Here is a 22,605-nt window from a genome sequence, read left to right as displayed (position 1 = left end):
CGTACTCGACCCGGAACCGGAAGTATCAAAGTAACAAAGTTAGGTTTATTCTCTCATACAACCACAGCCAGTCACACATAGACTTACATTAAAACATACATTAAAACAGACTACTGTACACTCCTCCAGAGTGACCCGTCAGTTCTACTGGCTCCTTCACGGATGCACTTCCTCCATACAGTAAAAAAAGCAGTAGTCTGCAGGAATTTTTGCCTTCCCGTACAGCCCTCTGGATCTCCCTTACGACTTCTACAGAGCGGTTTCCAAAGGAATTTTCCGCACGTTTCTACATCTGTTTCTCGTTTATTGCTGTCCTTCTTAGTCTTCAAAAAACACAAACGCTTACATGCAATGTACTTCTGCCTACACCAGGGATAGGCAACTCCGGTCCTGGAGGGCGACTATCCTGCAGAGTTTAGCTTCAGCCCTCATAAAAACTCACCTGCCTGTATCTATCTAGTTATCCCGAAAACACTGATTACCTCGTTCAGGTGTGTTTAATTAAGGTTGGAGCTAAACTCTGCAGGATGGTGGCCCTCCAGGACCGGAGTTGCCTATCCCTGGCCTACACCATTGTTGAGCTGAATTGGGATTGGGACTTTATATACAGCTGCCAGTAACCGTGAGTTCCTTGAGTGGTGGCACTGGGACAGCACCGGAGCTGCATGTGAGCCAAGATGTGGAGGATGCCGATGTGGAAACTCTCCACCAGGAGGAAAAGAAATGACCCTGGCAGAGGAGAGGGAACTGGAGATCATTAAAGGAGGCCTCACATACAAGAAGGGGGATGCTCACACACCAGCTCCACATAGGGATGCTAAGTATCCTTGGACGGTAGATCCAGCCTCTTTCCCAAACAACAAAGGTGCAGTCCAGGCTTGTTTTTTGAGGACCAAAAAGCAACTAAGCAGAGAGCCAGCCTGGAAAAATCGCATATGCTACCCAGATCCGTGTAATGGTCGAACGAGGCGCAGCCATAAAACTCACCAACAAAATCATGGACGAATGGAACGGACCAGTGTGGTATGTAAGCCACCTGGTGGCACCGAACCCTCATTCGGTAACAACACCAATTCGTATTGTGTGGAATAGTAGCCTGGAATGCAAAGGCGTTGGTATGAATGATCTTCTTCTGAAGAGACCAGACGTTCTCAACCCTATCAGAGCTGTCCTGCTGAGGTTCAGAGAAGGGACGTATGCATCTCTAGGAGATATCAAAAAGATTTACAACTCTGTATGGCTCGAGGAGCGTGAGATGCATCTTCATAGGTTCCTCTGGAGGGACAGCCCAGATGAAGAGATAAGTGAATATGCAATAACCAGAGTCAACATTGGGGACAGACCTGCTGGTTGCATTGCTCAGTTGGCTATAAGAGAAACCGCACGCCTGCCCAACTTTCTTCACTTGGAGGATGAGCATAGAGTCACAGAAGAGGACAGCTATGTAGATGACCTCTTAAACTCCCAAAATGACCTAAATAAGCTTAACAAAATTACAGCAAATGTTGATGAGATCTTGAAAGCTGGAGGTTTCTTCCTCAAACCATGGGTCAGGTCAGGGCAAAGTGGGAGGCAAGGAGTGGAGAAGGAGGGTTTAACAGAGACACAAGGAAAAAATGTAATTCATCCAAATCAAATGAGGGATTAAGACAACAAAGCCTTGGGTATCGGCTACCAAGTGGATGAATACCAGCTCTACATGTTAATCTCTGTTAACTTTTCCAAAAGGAAGAAGAAGATAAAAGTTGGAAAATATCTTCTGAAGGAGGAGGTGAGAACTGAAACCCCTAAGCCACTGACTAGAAGGGCTCTCTTAAGCCAAGTTGCTGGACTGTATCACCCTATTGGTTTAGTTACACCCGCCAAACAGAAGGGAGCAATTCTTGTAAGAAAAGCATTCCAAGGGGGAGGGGGTGGGAAACTAACCCAAGAAAACCAACCTCTCTCAGAAAGGCTCAGATTAGAAGGCATACAGCTTTTTGAAGAATATGTGCAGCTTGGACAGGTGAAATTCCACAGGAACCTCACACCAGCTGGCTGGGAAGGGAAACCTTGGGGCATCACTTTCTCTGATGGAAGTGACCAAAACTATGGAGCTTTCATGTACTTAATATGGGAGACAAGTCAAGGCACTGAAGTTAGATTAGTTGAATCAAAAGCCAAGCTGACACCCCTGGATCAGAAGGGTGAAGCTGTAAAAGCGGAGATCTGTGGTGCTGTCTTCGCAGCCAGGATCAGGAAGTATGTGGAAAAGCATGCTCAAATGAAGATTTGCATGAAGACATGCTCATAGAGAGATGGTTCCACCTCATTGATAGTCAAACTGTCTTAGGAGCCATTCAAAGAGTCAGTTATGGGTATAAAACATTCTTTGCAAATAGAGTGGGTGAAATCCAGAAAGCTGGCTTAGTGCAAGACTGGTGGTGGATCTGTGGAGATCTAAACATAGCTGACATTATAACGAGAGGAGGTTCTCTTGAAGACTTGAAGGAGAATTCCACATGGCAAAATGGACCAGAGTTCCTGAAGTGGCCAGTGGAGAAGTGGCCTATTAAATCGGCTAGAGAGGTTGCAGCTCATGCCAGGGAGAGTGTAAACAAGCTCCAGATGAAGGCCTTCTCAGGTGCATTAACAAGAGCTCAAACAAGGAGTAAGCAGGAAAAAGACCTACGAGGCACTCAGGAAATTCCAAAAAGTGAAACTCAAGAAGGAATATCTGTGTTTAACCCAACAACTGTTCTTCCAGGAAGGAAGCCCTCTGGCTGGGTTAAAGATCTTGTGGAAGTAAGAAGATTCAGTAGCCTGTCCAAACTGGTAAGAGTTTTGCCTTGGTTTGTCTAGCTGCCAAGAAGTGGCTGAAGAGGAAGTGTCAGGCCCCTAAACAGTCAAAGTGGGAGTTAAGATCACCCAAGCAAGCTGTGGTGACTGTCAAAGATCAAGAAGATGCACTCAAAGACATCTTCCTCGCAGCTCAAAAGGGTACAGTTTTTTTCAGACAACACTAAGCAGGCTGGCAGTATACAAAGATGTATATTGTGGAGGTAGAATTCAGACGTTCAAAGAAGATAAGCGAGTAGTGCCAGTTTTACCATTTGAAGCATGGGTGTCTACATTGCTGGCACAAGAATCCCACAAAGCAAACCACGAGGGAGTGGGAGGAACTCTTCTCCGGATGAGGAACAAATCCTGGGTAATAAAAGGCTGTATACTTGCCAAGAAAATGGTTGACAGCTGTGTGGTCTGCAGGAAAAACAAGGCAAAACAGTGTCGACAAATCATGGCTGACCTGCCTCTAGAGCTACCAGGCCCAGCTGCAACTTTTGAATTCACCACAATGGACCTGTTCGGCCCTTATGAAGTGACAGATGAGGTCAAGAAAAGAACTAGACTCAAAGTATGGGGAATAGTCTTCTGCTGCATGGCTTCTCGAGCAATACACACTGAAGTGGTGAGTGACATGTCATCTGAAAGATTCCTACTAGCCTATCAAAGGTTCACTTCACTGAGAAGACACCCCAGAAAACTCTGGTCAGACCCTGGCACTAATTTTGTGGGAGCCAGACCTGCACTGGAACAGCTCCACAAATTCCTTAATAGAGTAAACAAGTCTGAACTTGAAGACACAGCTGCCAAGCATGGTACCGAATGGTCGTGGAAAATCCACCCTGCAGACTCTCCCCATAGGAATGGTGCAGCAGAGGCAGCTGTCAAAGTAGTAAAGCGGGCATTGAGCAACCTTAGTGGAGATGTTTTCACATGGAGTAAATTCCAAACTTTTCTCTTCATGGCAGCTAACCTTGCAAATGAGAGATCCATTGATGCAAGAATTCAAAGCAGAGAAGACTGTATAGAGTACATCACCCCGAATTCTCTGCTTTTAGGGCGCGGCAATCCAAAGGGAGACCCTCGAGATTTCCAATTTGATGGCTACCCTTACAAAAGACTTAAACAGATTCAAGGAGAGGTAAATAATTTCTGGAAGAAGTGGAGCCAATTGGCTGGACCTAATCTGTTCATGAGGAATAAATGGCAGACCAAAGAGCGAAATGTAGCTTTTGGAGATGTGGTCTGGTTGGCTGACCAAAACGCCCTGAGGGGACACTACAAGCTAGCTAGAGTGGTCCGTGTCAATGCTGACAGCAAAGGCATAGTAAGAGATGTGCTTGTTAAGATTTTTCCCAGTTATCCTGTTCACATCAAAAAAGCAAACCCCAAAGAAGGGCTCACAAGAGCTAACAGTGAAAAAACTAAGAGGCTCCAAACCAAAATTCCAGTCACAATTCTTCATAGAGATGTAAGATGACTTGAATTGTAGTTTAATTGTTGTGTAGATTGTTTAAGTGACGCATTGCAGCATTGACTTGTTGAATGGGTTCTTTATTCCATGTAAAGGCTGAAATTACTAATTCATCATAGAATTGTCACGGAAAAGACTGGATGCAAGTGCAGGTTAATCTCTCTTTAATGAGAGCTTTACACAGAAGAGTCAGATATGCAGGAGAAGACAAGACAAACTAGCAGCAGGAGAGATGGCAACACAGGGACCTTGATGGGCGTTGGTGTTCGTGGTGAGTGGAGTCCGTGAAGTGACTGTGGCTGAAGTGATGAACGAGGTAATCCAGAATGAATATTCACAGGAACTAACCGGCAACATGAAACCGCGATGAGAAATCCAGAGCAGGAACACTACATGAGAGACACAACAACACCAGGACTCCAAAACAACGATCTAACAAACATGAGACGAACGACAAGGTGTTAATATAGGCAAGATGTAATAAGCCGCAGCGACGCCCACACAGGACAATCGGGTGATACACCCAGACAACAAGATGACACTATGTATCAATGAACCGTGACAAGAATACATACAATGTTTAATTAAACATATAAACAATTAAATTAATTATGTTAATTGAAATGGTTCTCTGTTTTTAAAGGTTTACAACCTAATTTAACGAACAGACCAGAATAAAAATAAATTGAGCTGGAAATTTGAGTCGTCCATGTGTCCTTTGGAACTTGAACAAGAGTAGGACTTGACAACCATTTAGTCTAAATTTAGGTCACCTATCAAGGCCTTCCTAACATTCTACAAAATGTTTATGCAGTTTTTCTTCTGGAATCAAAACACCTTTTTCTTTTTGTTCTTTAAATTTGGAGGAGAATTTTCGAGTGTCTATACCACCGGCCGACTCTGGCAAACAACTTTTATATACAAATGATATACAGTATTTTAGTTTAGAGCTTTATTGATCCCCGTGGGGTAATTTAAGCTTACATGGTGCCTCACATAAAACACTTGACATATACAATTACAACAAATAGAACAAAAGAAGAAAATAAATTAAAAAAATGAAGAAAATAAATAAATTAAAAAACTAAAGTCACATATGTGTGTGTTACATAACCGTATTGCTTCAGGCACAAAAGTAAATTTATAACGATTAGTAGAGCATTTAATTCCTCTTAAACGTCACCCCAGTGGCATCCACTCAAAGTCCTCATCACTTGCTGTTCATAATAGCAAGTAAGGCTTATTAAAGGGACACCCATGATTTTAGAGCACGTGCTAACAATACCTTTCAACCGATTTTTGTTTTTTATAGACCATGAAGAAAACCAACAAATGAAAGAAAAAGACAAAATACTTTCAAAAAATGAATTATAAAAAGACTTAAGAACAACTCTCTGTACATTTAAAAAGAATTCAATTTTCTCAGCACAAACAATATTTGATGTGACTTTTTGATGATTACCTCAGAATTGTGATCAAACTTTAACTTGTTGTCAAAAACCATACCCAGATACTTATATTGTTCTACTTCTTCTACATTTGTGCCATTTAAATGACTATCGTTTGAAGTGCTAATGTCCTCCTGCTAAAATTATTAATCATCTCTTTAGTTTTTGAGACATTCAGATCTAGTTTCATATTACTGCACCAAGAGGTGAAATTGTACAAAACCGAACCATATTCCTGATCTGAATGTGAAAGCAAGGAGAGCAACACATTATCATCTGCATATTTTACCAAATAACTATTATCTTGCAAACTCTGACAGTCATTTGTATATAATATAAACAAAATAGAAGAGAGCACACACCCTTGTGGGGTCCCTGTGGAGATATTTACAACATCTGATAACACCTCATTAATCCTAACCCTTTGTTGTCTGTCTGATAAAAAGTTAATAATCCATAAAACTAATCCATGATTAAGATTAAACTGACTAATAAGTTTTTGCCCCAACGTTACAGGTTGCAAAAGATTAAATGCAGATGAAAAATCTACAAACAAAAGCCACGCAAAAGCTCCGCTGTTTTCCAGATGATGACTAAGAGTATTTATCAAGAACAGGTTTGCATTATCTACGCCTCTTCCAGCGCGATATGCAAACTGCAGCGGATCTAAAAGTGGTCCAGCAACTTTCATTATGTACCTCTTGATCTCTTTTTCAAAAATCTTCATAACTAAGGAGGTCAAGGCGATTGGACGGTAATCTTTCAAGGAATTTGGTTTAGTTTTTTTTAGGTATCAGTACAATAATAGAACTTTTTACACAAATCAGGTACCAACCCTTGATCTAATGACGACTGAAAAAGTAACTGGAGAACTTCACTGAGCTGGTCAGCGCAGTATTTCAGTGTTCTACTACATATCCCATCTGGACCTGGGGCCTTGTTAAGCGGTGTGGCCTTCAGCTGTCTTGATATATTAGATAAATTAATTTTAAAATTATTAGAAATGTTTTTTTTTAAATGGTTATCTCATCAATGACCGAGGATGTATCCCAACGAGACAAAAAGTTATTACACTCATTAGAATTAAATCATTGTCAATGTTTCCACTTGGAATGTGGATCTGTGGTACTACTGTACTCACTGCAGCCACACTCTTAATTCCTTTCCAGACAGCTTTGAGATTACCTTGCATGAACACATCCTCAATTTTATTTTTATAATTATTTTTAGCGATTTTAATTGCTCTTTTTACTTCCCTATTTATCTGTTTTTTTTCTCCTCAATATGCATTTTAACTCCTTAGTGATCCAGGATTTATTATTAGGATACAGAGTGATCTTTTTCGTAGGTAAAACAGAATCAACACAGAAAGTTATATATTTAGAAATGGTAACCACCTGATCGTTCAAATCAGATGTATTCAAAAACATATTCCAATCGGTGCAATCTAAACACCCCTTCAAAACTTCAATATTAGAAGGTGTCCATTCTTTCGTCGTATTGTTCAAAATAATAGCAGTACAATGTGACTATCCAGAATAATCCAGGTTTTTAGTATATTTCATTCCTACGTGGCAAACAAGTTACCAGTAGGTGCAGTAGAATTGGGTGGGGTGCGTACCTGACGCCGTTCGCCACGAGATTCTGGGTCCGCGGTTGGAAACACTTAAAAGGTCCACAGGTAAGTATTGAGAAGGGGTTGAGAAGGCTGTCTTGGGCTTGGCATCCTTAGACAGGGGGACTTGCCAATAACCTTTGGTGAGGTCGAGAGTCGATATGAACCGGGCCCTTCCCAGTCGATCCAGGAGCTCATCGACCCGGGGCATGGGGTAGCCATCGAATTCAGAGACCTCATTTAGGCGGCGGAAGTCGTTGCAGAATCTTAGGGTGCCGTCGGGCTTCGGGACCATTACGATGGGGCTGGACCAGGGACTCCGCGAGGGCTCAATTACCCCCAACTTCAACATCTCCTGTACCTCTGTCTCGATTGCGTGTCGCCGAGCCTCCGGGACACGATAGGGCCGCTGCCGGATGATAACTCCTGGTGGTGTTCGGACTTCGTGCTGGATGACGGTCGTCCGCCCTGGCAGAGGGGAGAACACATCCAAGAACTGACCGACCAGGTGCTGCAGTTCCGTTTTCTGGGCCGCGGAGAGATTGGGATCCATGTCGACAACCACGGGAGAAGTGGTGGCGAGGGCCGAGAGCTGGGGCCCGGTCCCCACCCAGCGCTTCAACAGATTTATATGATAGAGCTGCTCCTCTCTTCGGCGACCGGGTTGGCGCACTTTGTAGGTGACGGGTCCCACCCGTTCGGTGACCGTATATGGGCCCTGCCAGCGTGCCAGGAACTTACAGGCGGAGGTGGGGACCAGTACCATGACGTGGTCTCCCGGCTGGAACTCCCGGGGTTGGGCGGCCCGATTGAAGAGGCACTGCTGGTCTTGCTGGGCCTTGGACAGATGCTCCCAGACCAATGGCATGACCCTGTCAATCCGCTCTCTCATGGCCTTGATGTGCTCGAGGGTGGTCCGACATACCGCAGGTTGTTGCTCCCAGGCTTCCCGGGCGACATCTAGAAGCCCTCGGGGTTGGCGGCCGAAGAGGAGCTCGAAGGGCGTGAAGCCGGTGGATGCCTGGGGCACCTCCCGGACCCCGAACAGCACATACGGGATCATTTGGTCCCAGTCGCGTTGGTCCTCGGCCACGACACGCCGCAGCATCTGCTTAAGGGTCTTGTTAAAACGTTCCACGAGCCCATCGGTTTGTGGATGGTACACGCTGGTCCGGATCTGTCGGACTTTGAGGAGTTTGCAGAGGTCAGCCATGATACGGGACATGAAAGGGGTGCCCTGGTCGGTCAGGATCTCCGCTGGTAGGCCAACCCGACTACTCAGTAGGAAGAGCTCCTGTGCAATGTTCTTGGCGGTGGCCTTGCGGAGGGGAATGGCCTCTGGGTAGCGGGTGGCATAATCCACGATAACTAGGATATGTTTATGCCCCCGGGCGGACTTCGGCAGCGGCCCCACCAGGTCCATCCCGATGCGCTCGAAGGGCACCTCAATGATCGGCAGCGGGATCAGCGGGCTAGGGGGAGGAGTATGTGGCGAGGTCCGTTGGCACGTCGGGCACGCTTGGCAGTACCGCTTGACATCCGCCTCCAGTCCTGGCCAGTGGAAGCGATCCCGGATCCGGTGCACAGTATTTTGAGCACCGAGGTGGCCAGCCATCGGGTGGGCATGGGCGAGTTCCAAGATCGCCTGGACCTTGCTTCGCGGTACCACCAGCAACGTCTTTTCCTCCCCCCTCCGCTGGCCGACATAGTAAAGCAGGCCGTTCTGGATGACGAAGTGGGGCGTGGGGTGGGGAGCCGTTTGTAGATCCTCTCCTTCCGCCACCCGCACTTGAGACCAGCAATGCTTGAGGCGTTCGTCCCCACGCTGCTCTTTGGCGAGCGTCCCCCCCCCGCTATCTGCTGGAAGACATCGAAGAACAGGTTAGAGTTTTGGGAGGGGGACTCACCTCCTTGAGGGCTGTCCGACGTCAGCAGCGCGGGGCCTCGTAGAGGGCGCCTTGCTGGACTCCGGCGTCGGTGGTTCCCGGCCAGGCTAGCAGGCTGTGCGCTGGAGGTGAGGAGCTGATCGAACCCCGGCCAATCCCGGCCGAGGAGAATGGGTACCGGCAGGTTCTTTAGGATTCCCACTTCGACAGGCCAGGAACCAGGTGTCGCGGTGATGGTCACTCGCCGGGCCGGCACATGTCTGGTGCACGCACGTTATCACCAGCCGGGCTCTGGAACCTGTTCGGGGCGGAAGGACAGTCGGTTGTATCAGGCTTACCCCGCTGCCCGAGTCGAGGAGGGCGATGAATGGCCGGCCATTGATGCGCACCTTGGCTCGCGGTGCCTTCGGCGGTGGACCGTGAACTGAACAGCCTGCTAGCCACGTCCGTCCTGGGGAACGCGGCGGCTCGGTGGGCATCGGCTCGTCCTGGGGGCCGGGAACCGCAGGCCTGCTCACGGGTCGCTGGGTGCCCTCCGGCGAGCGTCGCTCCTGGACCACCCTTCGGGGAAAAGGCGGCGCTCGCTCCCCTATCTCCCGGTGTTGGGCGGCCTCCGCCAGCTCAATGGCCTCCACGAGCTCGTCGAGATCGGTGGGATTCCTCATGCCAGCCGCCTGCCTCAACGCGCGGGGGAGGGCGCGGAGGAGTCGGTCGATCACCACACGCTCAGCTACCTTGTGTGCGGAGGGACCCCCTGTCAACAGCCAATGTTGGGCCAACCGGGCTAGTTCGGCCGCCTGGGCGCGAGCGGGCTGTCGCGCTCGATATTCCCAGTCATGGAACTGCTGCGCCGCACAGATTGGAGAGAGGCCTACTCGGCTCAGGATCTCCTTTTTCACTTCTCCATAGTTCCGGCTTCTCTCGGCCGTCATGGTGAAATACGCCCGCTGTGCTTCCCCGGTCAGCAGTGGCGCGAGGAGTCGGGCCCACTCGTCCTCTGGCCACGCCTCCCGGACCGCGGTGGCCTCAAACATTTGAATGTACATCTCCACGTCGTCGTGCGCCGTCATTCGTGGCATCAGCTGGACGGCTTGGACACGGGGGTCAGGCAGCGGCGTGCGGTGGCGCGGAGGGCGGCGAGCTCACGTTCGGCGTCTCCTTGACGTGAGGCCATGTGCTCCATTATCTGCTGCTGGCGGATGCTCACCTCGGTGAGGTGTTTAAGCAGCTCATCCATGCCGGGGGAGGAGCAGCTGCCTGGGGAAACAGAGCAGATACAAATGAAACGGGGAAAAAAGAAAAAAGGGAAAAAAAGAAAAACAAACGGGTGGCTTTAACGATCTCCTCGGAGGTCGGTTGTCGGTGTCCACCTCACACTATGCCCGCATACTCCACCAGTGTGGCGGGGTAAGGAACTACACGACAACCGATGGACAGAGAAGGTCCCCGAAGGGTGGATTTATTCAATAAATGGTGCTCTGAGTGAAGGTGGTATTCTCCGTGGTGCTCCAAGTCCCTCGTGCTCTCTGTGTCCTGAGTGGTGGATCCCGTGCTGTGCTCTCCTGGTTGGGGCTGACGGTCACACGCTGCTCTCTGAAACAGAGGCGGCAAGGGTTAGTGTCTTCGTCGGGAGACATTCCTCACCACACTGCTTTCCTCCTCTGCCTAAGTAGGCGCCGCTTGACGAGCTGCAGGTGCGGCCGCTCAGCCCGTGACGAGCTAGTGCCGGTGATTCCACTGTGTTACCAGGGCGACGCTGACGAGCGCTCGGGACGCATGTCACAATACTTTTTTCTTACTGGTGAAAATCAGATGGTCATCTCGGTTTTCTCTCAGGTAAATCACAGTGTAAACTTCACAGTGAACATTACTCTCGTCAACGTAGTCCATATACACAACAAAAATATATCTTGACTCAATATAGTGGTTATTTTGGAAAACATTCCAGGTATTTTGAGCAGCAGGATTATTAAAAATATGTGCTTATATAAAATTAAGTAGTCTATGTAAAATTTCAGTACTTTTTTACTTAAGTACATAAAAAATCGAGTACTTTTGTACTTTCACTTGAGTAAAACTGAAAAATGAGTACTTTTACTCTTACTGGAGTAATATTTTATTATATGTATCTGTACTTTTACTCAAGTACTTGATTTGTGTACTTCGTCCACCACTGCTGAGTTTGCATGTTGACTGCATTTTTATATAAATTTTTATAATATATACATTTTGTTTGTTTGTTTGCTACTCCCCAGAGAGCTGTTAACCAAATGGTGAGTTGAGTCCTGCAATATCAGGCCGCATTATTGGAGCACCTAAAACAGCAAATGAGCGAGATGATTGAGAGACATTCTGGGGACCTGGATCTGCTAAAGAGTGATGCAATGGGGATATTTGACCAGTTTGTTGACCCTTTCTATCAAATTTCTTCCACCCATTTCCAGGATAAGACCATCAAAGAACTGTTAAAACCAGTTGAACCAGAGATTCTTGTCGCAAAACAAACGGTATGTTGGAGACTGCAGAGTTCTTACCATTTAAGGACCATTTTTTTCATTATATACCGTTGGTGAAAAGTTTGGAGCAGCTGCTATCACATCCAAGAATAATGGCAATGATTGATACGAGGCCACAGGCATGCAAGGATGGATTTTTTCATGATTTAATTGACGGAGACATTTTAAGTCGCACCCACTGTTTCTGAAATTTCCCACAGCATTACAGTTAATTTCATATACTGATGAAATTGAGTTATGCAATCCTCTTGGATCTCGGGCAAACAAAAACAAATTGATACTGATATATTACACCTTAGGTAACATCAACCCTAAATACAGATCAAGACTTGCTGCCATTCGTCTGCTTGCCATGGTAAAAATCAAAAGATCTTTCCCATTGTGGCATTGATGAGATATTTGAGAGGATTAACCGTGGCTTAACTGAGCTGTGTGATGGGGTCCAGGTTATCACTGCAAATGGTGAGAGGACAATTTATGGGGCACTTATGTCTGTGTGCGGAGACACTCTTGCTCAGCATGAAGTGGCTGGATTTAAGATAGGAGTGGGATTTGCCTACATTAAATGCAGGCACTGTGAATGCAACTTTGAAGACATACAGGAGCAACGTAAGGAAGATTTTTTTGTTAAAATGACAAAGGCAAGTCATAACAGGCAATGTAATGACATTGAAAAGGCAAATACTGACTTTCTGAAATACAATCTAAAAATGACATATGGCATAAACAGGAGAAGCAAATTAACAGAATATCCTCACTTTGATATAATCAATCAAATCCCACTGGACATCATGCATGTCATTCTTGAAGGTGTTGCCCCATATGAAACAAATATGTTTTAAAGCGTCTTGTGCTTTCAGGGCATATGGACTTAGACGCATTCAACAGTGCAATTATTGGTTTCCCTTATTCTCCTGAGGATGCAAGGGATAAGCCTTGCCCCATATCTGTCAATACACTGTCATCAAATGACAATAAATTGAAACAGTCAGCTGGGCAGATGCTGGTTTTGTTAAAGATCCTACCATTTCTTATTGACAAAATTGGAGAAAACGATTACACACAAATGCTACTTAAGTTGTTAGAGATAGTCAAAATTCAGTTTTCACCTATTATTGCTCTCTCAACTCTTTCAAGGCTAATGTGACGGTTTGGTATGGAAGACAGGAGGCAAATGCAAGTTCACAGAGTTTATTGTAATGAGATGAGATGGATGAAGGTTGGAGAGAGACACAGGGACCTCGATGACAGCACAGACTGGTGAGTAGGTGGGTTGAGTGCGCTGGTAGAGACGACGGTGGTGGTAGATCCGTGAGAGGTGAAGATAATCCGTGTGAGAGGAACAATCCAGAGATGACCGAACGTGAATGCAACTTTGAAGACATACAGGAGCAACGTAAGGAAGATTTTTTTGTTAAAATGACAAAGGCAAGTCATAACAGGCAATGTAATGACATTGAAAAGGCAAATACTGACTTTCTGAAATACAATCTAAAAATGACATATGGCATAAACAGGAGAAACAAATTAACAGAATATCCTCACTTTGATATAATCAATCAAATCCCACTGGACATCATGCATGTCATTCTTGAAGGTGTTGCCCCATATGAAACAAATATGTTTTAAAGCGTCTTGTGCTTTCAGGGCATATGGACTTAGACGCATTCAACAGTGCAATTATTGGTTTCCCTTATTCTCCTGAGGATGCAAGGGATAAGCCTTGCCCCATATCTGTCAATACACTGTCATCAAATGACAATAAATTGAAACAGTCAGCTGGGCAGATGCTGGTTTTGTTAAAGATCCTACCATTTCTTATTGACAAAATTGGAGAAAACGATTACACACAAATGCTACTTAAGTTGTTAGAGATAGTCAAAATTCAGTTTTCACCTATTATTGCTCTCTCAACTCTTTCAAAGCTAATGTGACGGTTTGGTATGGAAGACAGGAGGCAAATGCAAGTTCACAGAGTTTATTGTAATGAGATGAGATGGATGAAGGTTGGAGAGAGACACAGGGACCTCGATGACAGCACAGACTGGTGAGTAGGTGGGTTGAGTGCGCTGGTAGAGACGACGGTGGTGGTAGATCCGTGAGAGGTGAAGATAATCCGTGTGAGAGGAACAATCCAGAGATGACCGAACAAGAGACAAGCAAGAGCAGGAACATGAGAATCAGGACAGACATCTAACACGGAGGAACTCAAACAACGATCTGACAAACAAGAGACGAAAGACAGGGTGGTAAATAGGCAGTTGGAATGAGATTCACCCACATGAAACAATCAACATGACATAACATGAATACAGCTGGAGACGGTGCATTCATGAACCGTGACAGTACCCCTCCTCCTAAGGACGCCTCCTGGCGTCCCCAGAGTCTCTTACCTGTCGATTGTAATCATCGATAAGGGAGTGATCCAGGATGTCCCTAGCAGGTACCCAAATTCTCTCCTCCGGACCGTAACCCTCCCATTCCACCAAGTACTGAAATCTGTGTCCCCTCTGTCTAGAGTCCAGAATGCGACTGACCGAATAGGTGGGGTGGGGGGGGGGCGTTGTAGGCGGATTGAAATACGGGCTTTATTTTGGATACGTGAAAGGCGTGATGAATTCTCCTGTACGCAGGAGGGAGTTCAAGGCAGACTTGGTGCACCCCAACTTGGAGTAGAGACTCACGGGCTCTAGTCCAAGTACGGTGACACCTCTGGATGAAGCCGTGAACGGAGGGGACAGCAATTTCGGATTCCATACTGGGAAAAATAGGTGGCTGGTAACCTACACTACACTCAAAAGGAGATAGGCCCGTAGCTGATACTGGTAAGGTATTGTGGGCGTACTCCACCATAGAGAATTGTTGGCTCAAGGAGGAAGGATTCTTGGAGACCAAACATTGCTACACCCTTTCCAAATCTTTGTTGGCTCTCTCGGTTTGACCATTGCTCTGGGGGTGAAACCCTGAGGACAGACTTACAGTCGCTCCCAGTAGTCTACAGAATTCTCGCCAAAATTTTGACACAAATTGGTGTCCCCTGTCGGAAACCACATCTATCGGGAGGCCATGTAAACGAAAGACGTGGTCTACGACGGTCAACGCTGTCTCCTTGGCTGTGGGTAATTTGGGCAAGGGAATAAAGTGGGCTGCCTTCAAGAACCGGTCCACCACGGTTAAAACTACCGTGTTGCCCTGGGAGGGCGGTAGTAAAATCTAGAGCGATGTGGGACCAGGGTCTCGAAGGAACCGGCAGCAGTTGGAGTAACCCATCAGGGGGCCGATTGGAAGTCTTACCAGTGGCACAAACTGAGCAAGCCAAAACAAAACTGTGAATGTCGCGAGCCATAAGTGGCCACCAGAATCGTTGCTTGACAAAAAATCTAGTATGGTTAACCCCTGGATGACAATCTACATTAGAGCAATGTCCCCACTGGATAACGTTGGACCTTAATCCCTCCGGCACAAATAAGCGGTTCGGTGGGCACACGGGCGGAGGCAATACCCCTTCTAAGGCCATTCTGACCTTCGATTTCATCTTCCATGTGAGAGCGGAGACCACTAATGTCTCAGGAAAAATACACTCGGGAGTGGACGGGCGTTCGGAATGGTCAAAAATACGTGACAAAGAATCTGGTTTGTTATTTTTGGAACCTGGGCGGTACAAGATAGTAGAGTCAAAACATCCGAAAAAAAGTGCCCATCGAGCCTGCCTGGAGTTCAACCTTTTGGAGGTGCTAATGTACTCTACATTTTTGTGGTCAGTCTATACTATAAAAGGAACCCCCGATCCTTCTAAGCAGTGTCGCCATTCCTCCAATGCCATCTTAACTGCCAACAATTCTTGGTTACCAATATCGTAATTTCGTTCTGCAGGAGATAAACGATATGAAAAATATGCACAAGGTTGGAACTTGTCGTCTGAGGCAGATCGTGTGATAACACCGCTCCTACCCCCACCTCCAACGCAACGACCTACACCACAAACTGACATGTAGGGGCAGGGGTAATCAGAATAAGGGCTGAAATTAACCCCTTACTAGTAACCCCCCTTTTTTGGCATGGAGACCGAAATTACATACCCAAAATAAAAAGGTTTCTGCTCATGATTCTTTCTGACTAGATACATAATCAACCTTTGTTCACAAAGCTGACACTTTAAAGTTTACTGTTCAGGAATCAGAATCACTCAGACTGTTATGATAATAGAGATATATAAGCTCAAACATAAAAACAAAAATAAAAATATAAAAAACATATGTTTTAAATGTATTTGCAAAAATGTTGATGTAGGAAATGAATTTGAAAACACAGTGTAGCTAAGGCCACAAGTCTTCCAAAACTTCATAAAAAATGTCATAATCAAATCTGTAAAACTGTGAATTTTATGAAATATTTTCTAAGGCCATGTCATGTGTGTTTTTAGAGAAGGCTAATCAGATTGATTTATGGCACTTGTCATCTCTATAAGATCTCACATGTAAACATTCCTGTGCTCTTTGTGTATGTTTCACTGTTGAAAGCTGCCCGATTCATTATTCTATTGTTCTCACCAAACGAGTCTTTCACACCTCCACCAGGTATGACACATTATCCGCATTATTCTCTTATCATTATTCTTTTGTTTTTATTCCACCTTTATTAGCCTTGATTGTGGTTTTTCAGGCTTTACAAAGCAACAAAGCAGCGATCTCACTTCAGTCTCTCTTTGCATTTAGCACTTATTTATCAAAAGTCTTACTATAAAAATACAACAAAACATTTTCTTACGACCTTACGTGAATTATTGAGACAAAAATGCATTATGAAGAAGAAAAGCACCTGCTATTAGTAGCATTGGTGCTAACGTTAGCATCAAGCTACATCAGACAATTTATGAAATTATTAGTACACTTTTACTCAAAACTCACTTTAAACCCCGATCGAGTGTTTATAATAACTTCCTTTAGCGATCAGGGGTGGAATTTGGTTGTTTACTGTTGTAAAAATATGTTATTTGTAGCCTTTTTCATCGCTGCACAAGTTAGCATTTCCGATGTACATTTTCAATTTTTTTTTTATAAAAACGCCCCAGATCTCAAGAAATTCTCATACCAAGCTTTACTATCGTAATCGCGGGTTTATTATTCGGATATTTTGTGTGTACAGAGGTGTTTCAGTGTTGTTTTGGCCAGATAACTACCAGGAAGTGTACAGGAAGCATGTGAAACGATGTGGCTGTGTCCAGATATTACACTCTAAGATTGACATTGGGAAGGCCCAATCAGAGTCTGAGTCACACACAGCACGAGCTGTGACCACTGCACGCAAACACAGATCGCTGGGAGAGGCTGTTTATCATCAGATCGCGTAAATCCATGGAAAATTAATAGAAATTACGATTCTGTCTGAAGAAATATGAAGTAAACATCAGTAAATATATCCATATATCTCCGCAGATATGCATCTTTGGTCTATAAATCCTTATTTACGCTGTTCAGCGAGTCTATGTGAACACAAATAAACCGCTGCTGACGTGACTGAACATGAGTGAGTGGTGAATTTCTATTCAAAATGTGGCATAATACGGATTTATTATTTTGCACTCCTGACATAAATCACTAAATATCTGTCACTGCAACAATGTTTTATCAAAATATTGGTAAAAAATCGAAGCTAGAGTCTTTAAACTTTCAATTGATGCACAGTTTGTCCAGATGAAGTAAGACAGTGATGTTTAACGTGCGGTGAAAGTGAAACAATAATAAACTGGGGCCGTCAGCGATGTTTGCACGTAAAGGGGTTAAACGGCTCTTCAGTTTGGCAAACACAGCCTCAGCTGTGTCTGACCACCTGAACGCAGTCTTGGCGGAGGTCAAGGCGGTCAGAGGTGTGGCTAGTTGGCTGAAGTTGCGAATTAAACGCCAGTAGAAGTTAGCGAACCCCAGAAGCCTCTGTAGGGCCTTACGGGAATCTGGACTTGGCCACTCTACCACAGCCTTAACTTTATTGGGATCCATGGGTATTCCCTCAGTCGACACGATATACCCCAGAAATGGAATTGACTGTGCATGAAACTCGCATTTCTCCACCTTGACAAAAAGCCCATTCTCTAGCAACCTCTGAAGCACTCGTCGGACGTGCTGAACATGTTCCTGGAAAGAAGAAGAAAAAATCAATATGTCATCCAGGTAGACATAAATGAACTGATGAATCATCTCGCAGCACGTCGTTGACGAGTGCCTGGAAGACCGCTAGGGAGTTGGAAAGCCCGAAGGGCATAACCAAATATTCAAAGTGCCCTCTGGGGGTGTTAAAAGTGGTTTTCCATTCATCCCCCTCCCTGATCCGAACCAAATGATACGCATTGCGTAAGCCCAGTTTTGTGAAAATTGATGCTCCCTGCAACCTCTCGAAGGTCGAAGACATCTACAGCAAAGGATAAGTATTCTTTTACCGTGATGTTTTTCAGTCCCCGGTAATCAATACAAGGTCGCAGTGAACCGTCCTTCTTTCCCACAAAAAAGAACCCCGCCCCCGCAGGAGAAGAGGAAGGGCGGATGAACTTCGAAGCTAGAAAATCAGAAATATATTTCTCTATAGCCTCCCTTTCCAGAAGAGAAAGTGAATATAATTTGCCTTTAGGCGGAGACTTACCTGACAATAAATCTATGCTACAGCCGTAGGGACGATGCGGAGGAAGTTAAGCAGCACTTACTTACTGAACACTTCCTTCAGATGGAGGTACTCTGCGGGCACGTTAGATAAATCCACCTCCTCCTCCTGTTATACAGACATAGACACAGACGGACAGGCAGACACTAAACAAGACTCATGACACTTTTTACACCAGGACAGAATGGAATTTGAGGACCCAGTCTATTTTAGGGTTATGGAGGAGGAGCCAAGGGTGCCCAAGGACAATGGGTGCCAGGGGAGAGTCAAGGATGTTAAAGGAAATAGTCTCGGAGTGATTGCCAGATGTGATGAGTGTGATGTCTTCAGTGATGTGTGAGATGGTAGGGAGTTGCTGTCCATTGAGGGCGTGAACAGTGATGTGGTGCGGAAGGGGTATGTGCTGTCCATGAAATTACCCTTTGCCCCTGAGTCCAGTAGTGCTTGACAGTGGTGGGTCTGTGCTGACCACCTCAGTCTTACCGGGAGGAGCGTAGAGGATGATGATGATGATGGTGATGAGATCTTCTCGGCGGAGATCCCACCCGATAGTAGCCCCATACAGTACTACCGGGCCTGGCCCTTTTACCGGACAGGTGTGGGCTTGATGTCCGGCTCCCCCACAGTAGAGGCACAGGCCAAGCACCCGCAAGGCCAGCTTGATAAGTCCATTGAGGGACATGGGGAGATCCAGCGCGTAGATCTCCTTCTGGATGCGGTCAGCCAGCCCAGGCAGGAACATGTCTCACTGCGCCTCCTCGTTCCAATGGCACTCCACAGCCAGGGTCCGGAACTCGATTGAATAGTATGAGACGGATCTCTCGTGCTGGTGTAACTCCGCCAGCCTCCTGCCCTCCTCCCGTCCTGCGACGGCCCGATCGAAGACCTGTCTCATCTCGGCGGAGAGTGCCTGAAATGAGGCGCAGCATGGATCCTGGTTCTCCCACATGGCTGTCCCCCATAGTGCCGCCCTCCCAGAGAGTAGCTTCAACACGAAGGCCACCATGGCCACCATGGCCCTTTCGTTAGCAAAGGTTCTGGGCTGTAGGGAAAAGTGCATGTCACAGCGGGTTTAGAAATGCTCTACAGAAGTTAGGCTCACCCAAGTACATCTCCGGGATTTGGAGACGTGGTTCCAGCTGGGAGGGGGTCTCCGTTGGTACTGGGAGAACAGGCGGTGTGGGCGGCGCAGTGGAAGCTCGTAGTAGCTGGAACTGTTGAGTGAGCTCGGACACCTGCGTCACCAAGGTTTGAACCGCGCGACCAGTGTCATCAAGACTCCTCTCCTGTGAGTCCATCCTCCGAACACTGGTGCTGAGAAACTCCTCGAGGGTGGAATGGTGACTTCTAGCTGCCTCCATAATGGTCAGATCGTTATGTGAACGTTTGGTATGGAAGACAGGAGACAAATGCAAGTTGACAGAGTTTATTGTAATGAGAAGAGATGGATGAAGGTTGGAGAGTGACGCAGGGACCTCGATGGCAGCACAGACTGTTGAGTAGGTGGGTTGAGTGCGCTGGTATAGATGACGGTGGTGGTAGATCCGTGAGAGGTGAAGATAATCCGTGTGAGAGAGGAACAATCCAGAGACAACCAAACAAGAGACGAGCAGGAACATGAGAATCAGGACAGACATCTAACACGGAGGACCTCAAACAATGATATGACAAACAAGAGACGAAAGACAGGGTGTTAAATAGGCAGTTGGAATGAGATGCACCTGCCGCTGATCAGACGATAAGCGGCAACACCCACATGAAACAATCAACATGACATAACATGAATACAGCTGGAGACGGTGCATTCATGAACCGTGACAGCTAAAGCTTTTAATAGAGCAACATTTAAAACATTTCAAGCAACTGTTTCCAGATGCAAATATTATAACTAAACAGCATTACTTGCTGCATCTTCCTTCAAGGTCAAGGTATCCTTATTTCATACCCGCAGGTAAATTTTTTTGCAGATAAAAGATTTCGGTCATCCACAATAAAACCTAAAAACATAAAACCTAAAAACAGACATAAAAACAGGCTGCACCATGACACATACACATCCTCTATCCAAGTTAACTATCAAATACTAAAACATCTATCTTACTCATATTATTTAAAAATTAAATTGCCACTGGAACAAAAGTGTTTCTGTACCGTCTAGTCTTCCATCTCGAAGCCACAAACCGACGACCAGAGGGAAGTAACTGAAAGTCATTCCTTAAGGGATGCGACTGATAATTCAGATTAAGGCACTTGGTCCTACAGTGAGGCATATGTGTATGCGCTTTGAGTCAAAGCATTGCTTTTTTAAGCATTGGGCTTTGAAAAGTAGTTTTAAAAATATATGTAATTCTCTTGTGAAGCACAACCAACTTTATGAATGTAGTCAGAATGTGCATGAGAAACATCCAATTTGTTCAAGTGAAGTTGACATGGGCCCAGCCTCTGAGGTGAAAAATGTTCACTATGTAGAAGGAAAGATTAAAGACTTCTTAGGAATAGAGCACGTTGAACATATAGTTTCAGTACAGTGGATTATGCAACATGGGAATAAGCATACATGTGGAAAATCCTTGGTTATTTCTAATATCATCAATGATACTTCAGAGTTTGCACTTGTGAAAAACATTTATATTTTAAATGCTTCACTGAATTGTTTTGAATGCCAACCTCTCTACAGTTGGGTGGATTGATCATTATTTAGCTTATGAGGTAGAAGTTCCTGACCTAGCTCAAGCCAATATATTCATGGATGCTGAAAGGTTTATTGATTATACACCATACTACTGTGTAAACTTCAATAATAGCAAGTACATTCCACTGAAGTATGATCTCACAGACATTATCAAACATCATTCTTGAGTCTGTATTGAGTTTGGGTATTTGTGCGCAATTACTTTTTTTTAAGCACTGACAAACATTGTGATTGATGACAGCATTTATTTTCACTTATTACTTTTGGAATAACAGCGTGCACCAGAACAGAGAAGGAAACATTATTCCAACTTTTGCTTCTGTCTTTTTTTACATATCAACATGGTTTGATGTAAAGTAAGAAAAATAGCCACACTGTACTGTGCATTGTGATTTTTTGTGAGTTGGGCATGTTGACCTGCAGTTTTCAATAAAGCAGATTTGTTGTCTCAATTCAAGTTAAGTCTATTACTTGAAACAAGATGATGCATCTTTTATAAATAACACAGCAGCTTAAAAACATTATGTCAAAAAAGCTTGTTTCATCTGAGATATGACACAAAACATGATGTTTTCAAGACTGTTTCACTTAACAAGATATTTAAGATGCACAGTCTAAAAACAAGCTCCTTTATCTCACTTAAATCTGGTTCTTTAGGTGATTTTGTCTTATATTAAGTGTGAGGAGATATTTTGACTAGAAACGAAAAATATACTTGGCAAGATTTTGAGTTTTTGTATAACTAAATAAAAGCGATCCATGTGCATACAGATGTATTGTAGCTGCGTTGTGTCACATGACAAGCATGACGCGTCGCCATGGAAACAATAAGGCGGTAAACTCTAAAATAACGGTCGTCTAAAAAAACTCACGCCGGGGGCTCAGCTAGAATATTTTAAACTATTGTGCGAAAGGGTTAATGTGTGTGGAGAGGGATGTTGTTTGCTCTCTTTGAAGTTTTCTTGTTTTAATGCATGGTTTTCTGTAGTATTTGCTGGTAACTCAGGAGTGAAGTGTCCAAATGAGGAGGGTCCGGCTGCAGACATGCTCTTAAAATGATTTATTGATTCATTAATTTAAAGAGTACAAGGGACGTTCACTTGTGGAAGTGCAGGTGTCTGAGAATTCAGGTGCATGTCTGGAGCCAGACCCTTCTCATTTTGGACCCTTAGCTCCTGAATTGCCATTGATTTATTTCTCAATTTGATAACATGACATGCTGAACAACATTAAACATTAAAAATGAATATAAAACATACATAAATACTGTATATACTCCTAAACCAGGTCTTTGTTTACAATGATGTTTTTGATATAATATTTTTTCAAATATTAGGAGTGCTATTGAAGTACTACTTTCCAAAGATATTTTCCAAGACGAGGACATAAGGAGTGCAGTTAACTGCAACTCGAGAAATTCGTCAAGATGAAGGAAACAACATTAGAAGCTGCCATCTCATACCAGTCCAGTTTTGGGGCGTTAAAAAAATGAAAGCATCT

General features: G+C 44.9%; 2 protein-coding genes across 20 annotated transcripts in view; one reads left to right on the top strand and one right to left on the bottom strand.

Annotated features, from left to right (window-relative positions):
• LOC127952781 (galactose-specific lectin nattectin-like) overlaps window positions 1-22,605 on the top strand; it is a 166,268-nt gene that overhangs the window by 14,020 nt on the left and 129,643 nt on the right. The gene's annotated exons all lie outside the window — the stretch shown is intronic.
• The window catches only part of LOC127952777 (galactose-specific lectin nattectin-like), a 62,949-nt gene that overhangs the window by 36,539 nt on the left and 3,805 nt on the right, over window positions 1-22,605 (bottom strand). The window lies entirely within an intron of this gene.

This window comes from Carassius gibelio, chromosome B3 (assembly GCF_023724105.1).
Source record: "Carassius gibelio isolate Cgi1373 ecotype wild population from Czech Republic chromosome B3, carGib1.2-hapl.c, whole genome shotgun sequence".
Taxonomy (NCBI): Eukaryota; Metazoa; Chordata; class Actinopteri; order Cypriniformes; family Cyprinidae; genus Carassius; species Carassius gibelio.
The sequence above is the reverse complement of the archived record's forward strand: the minus strand, read 5'-3'. Positions and strand labels throughout refer to the sequence as shown.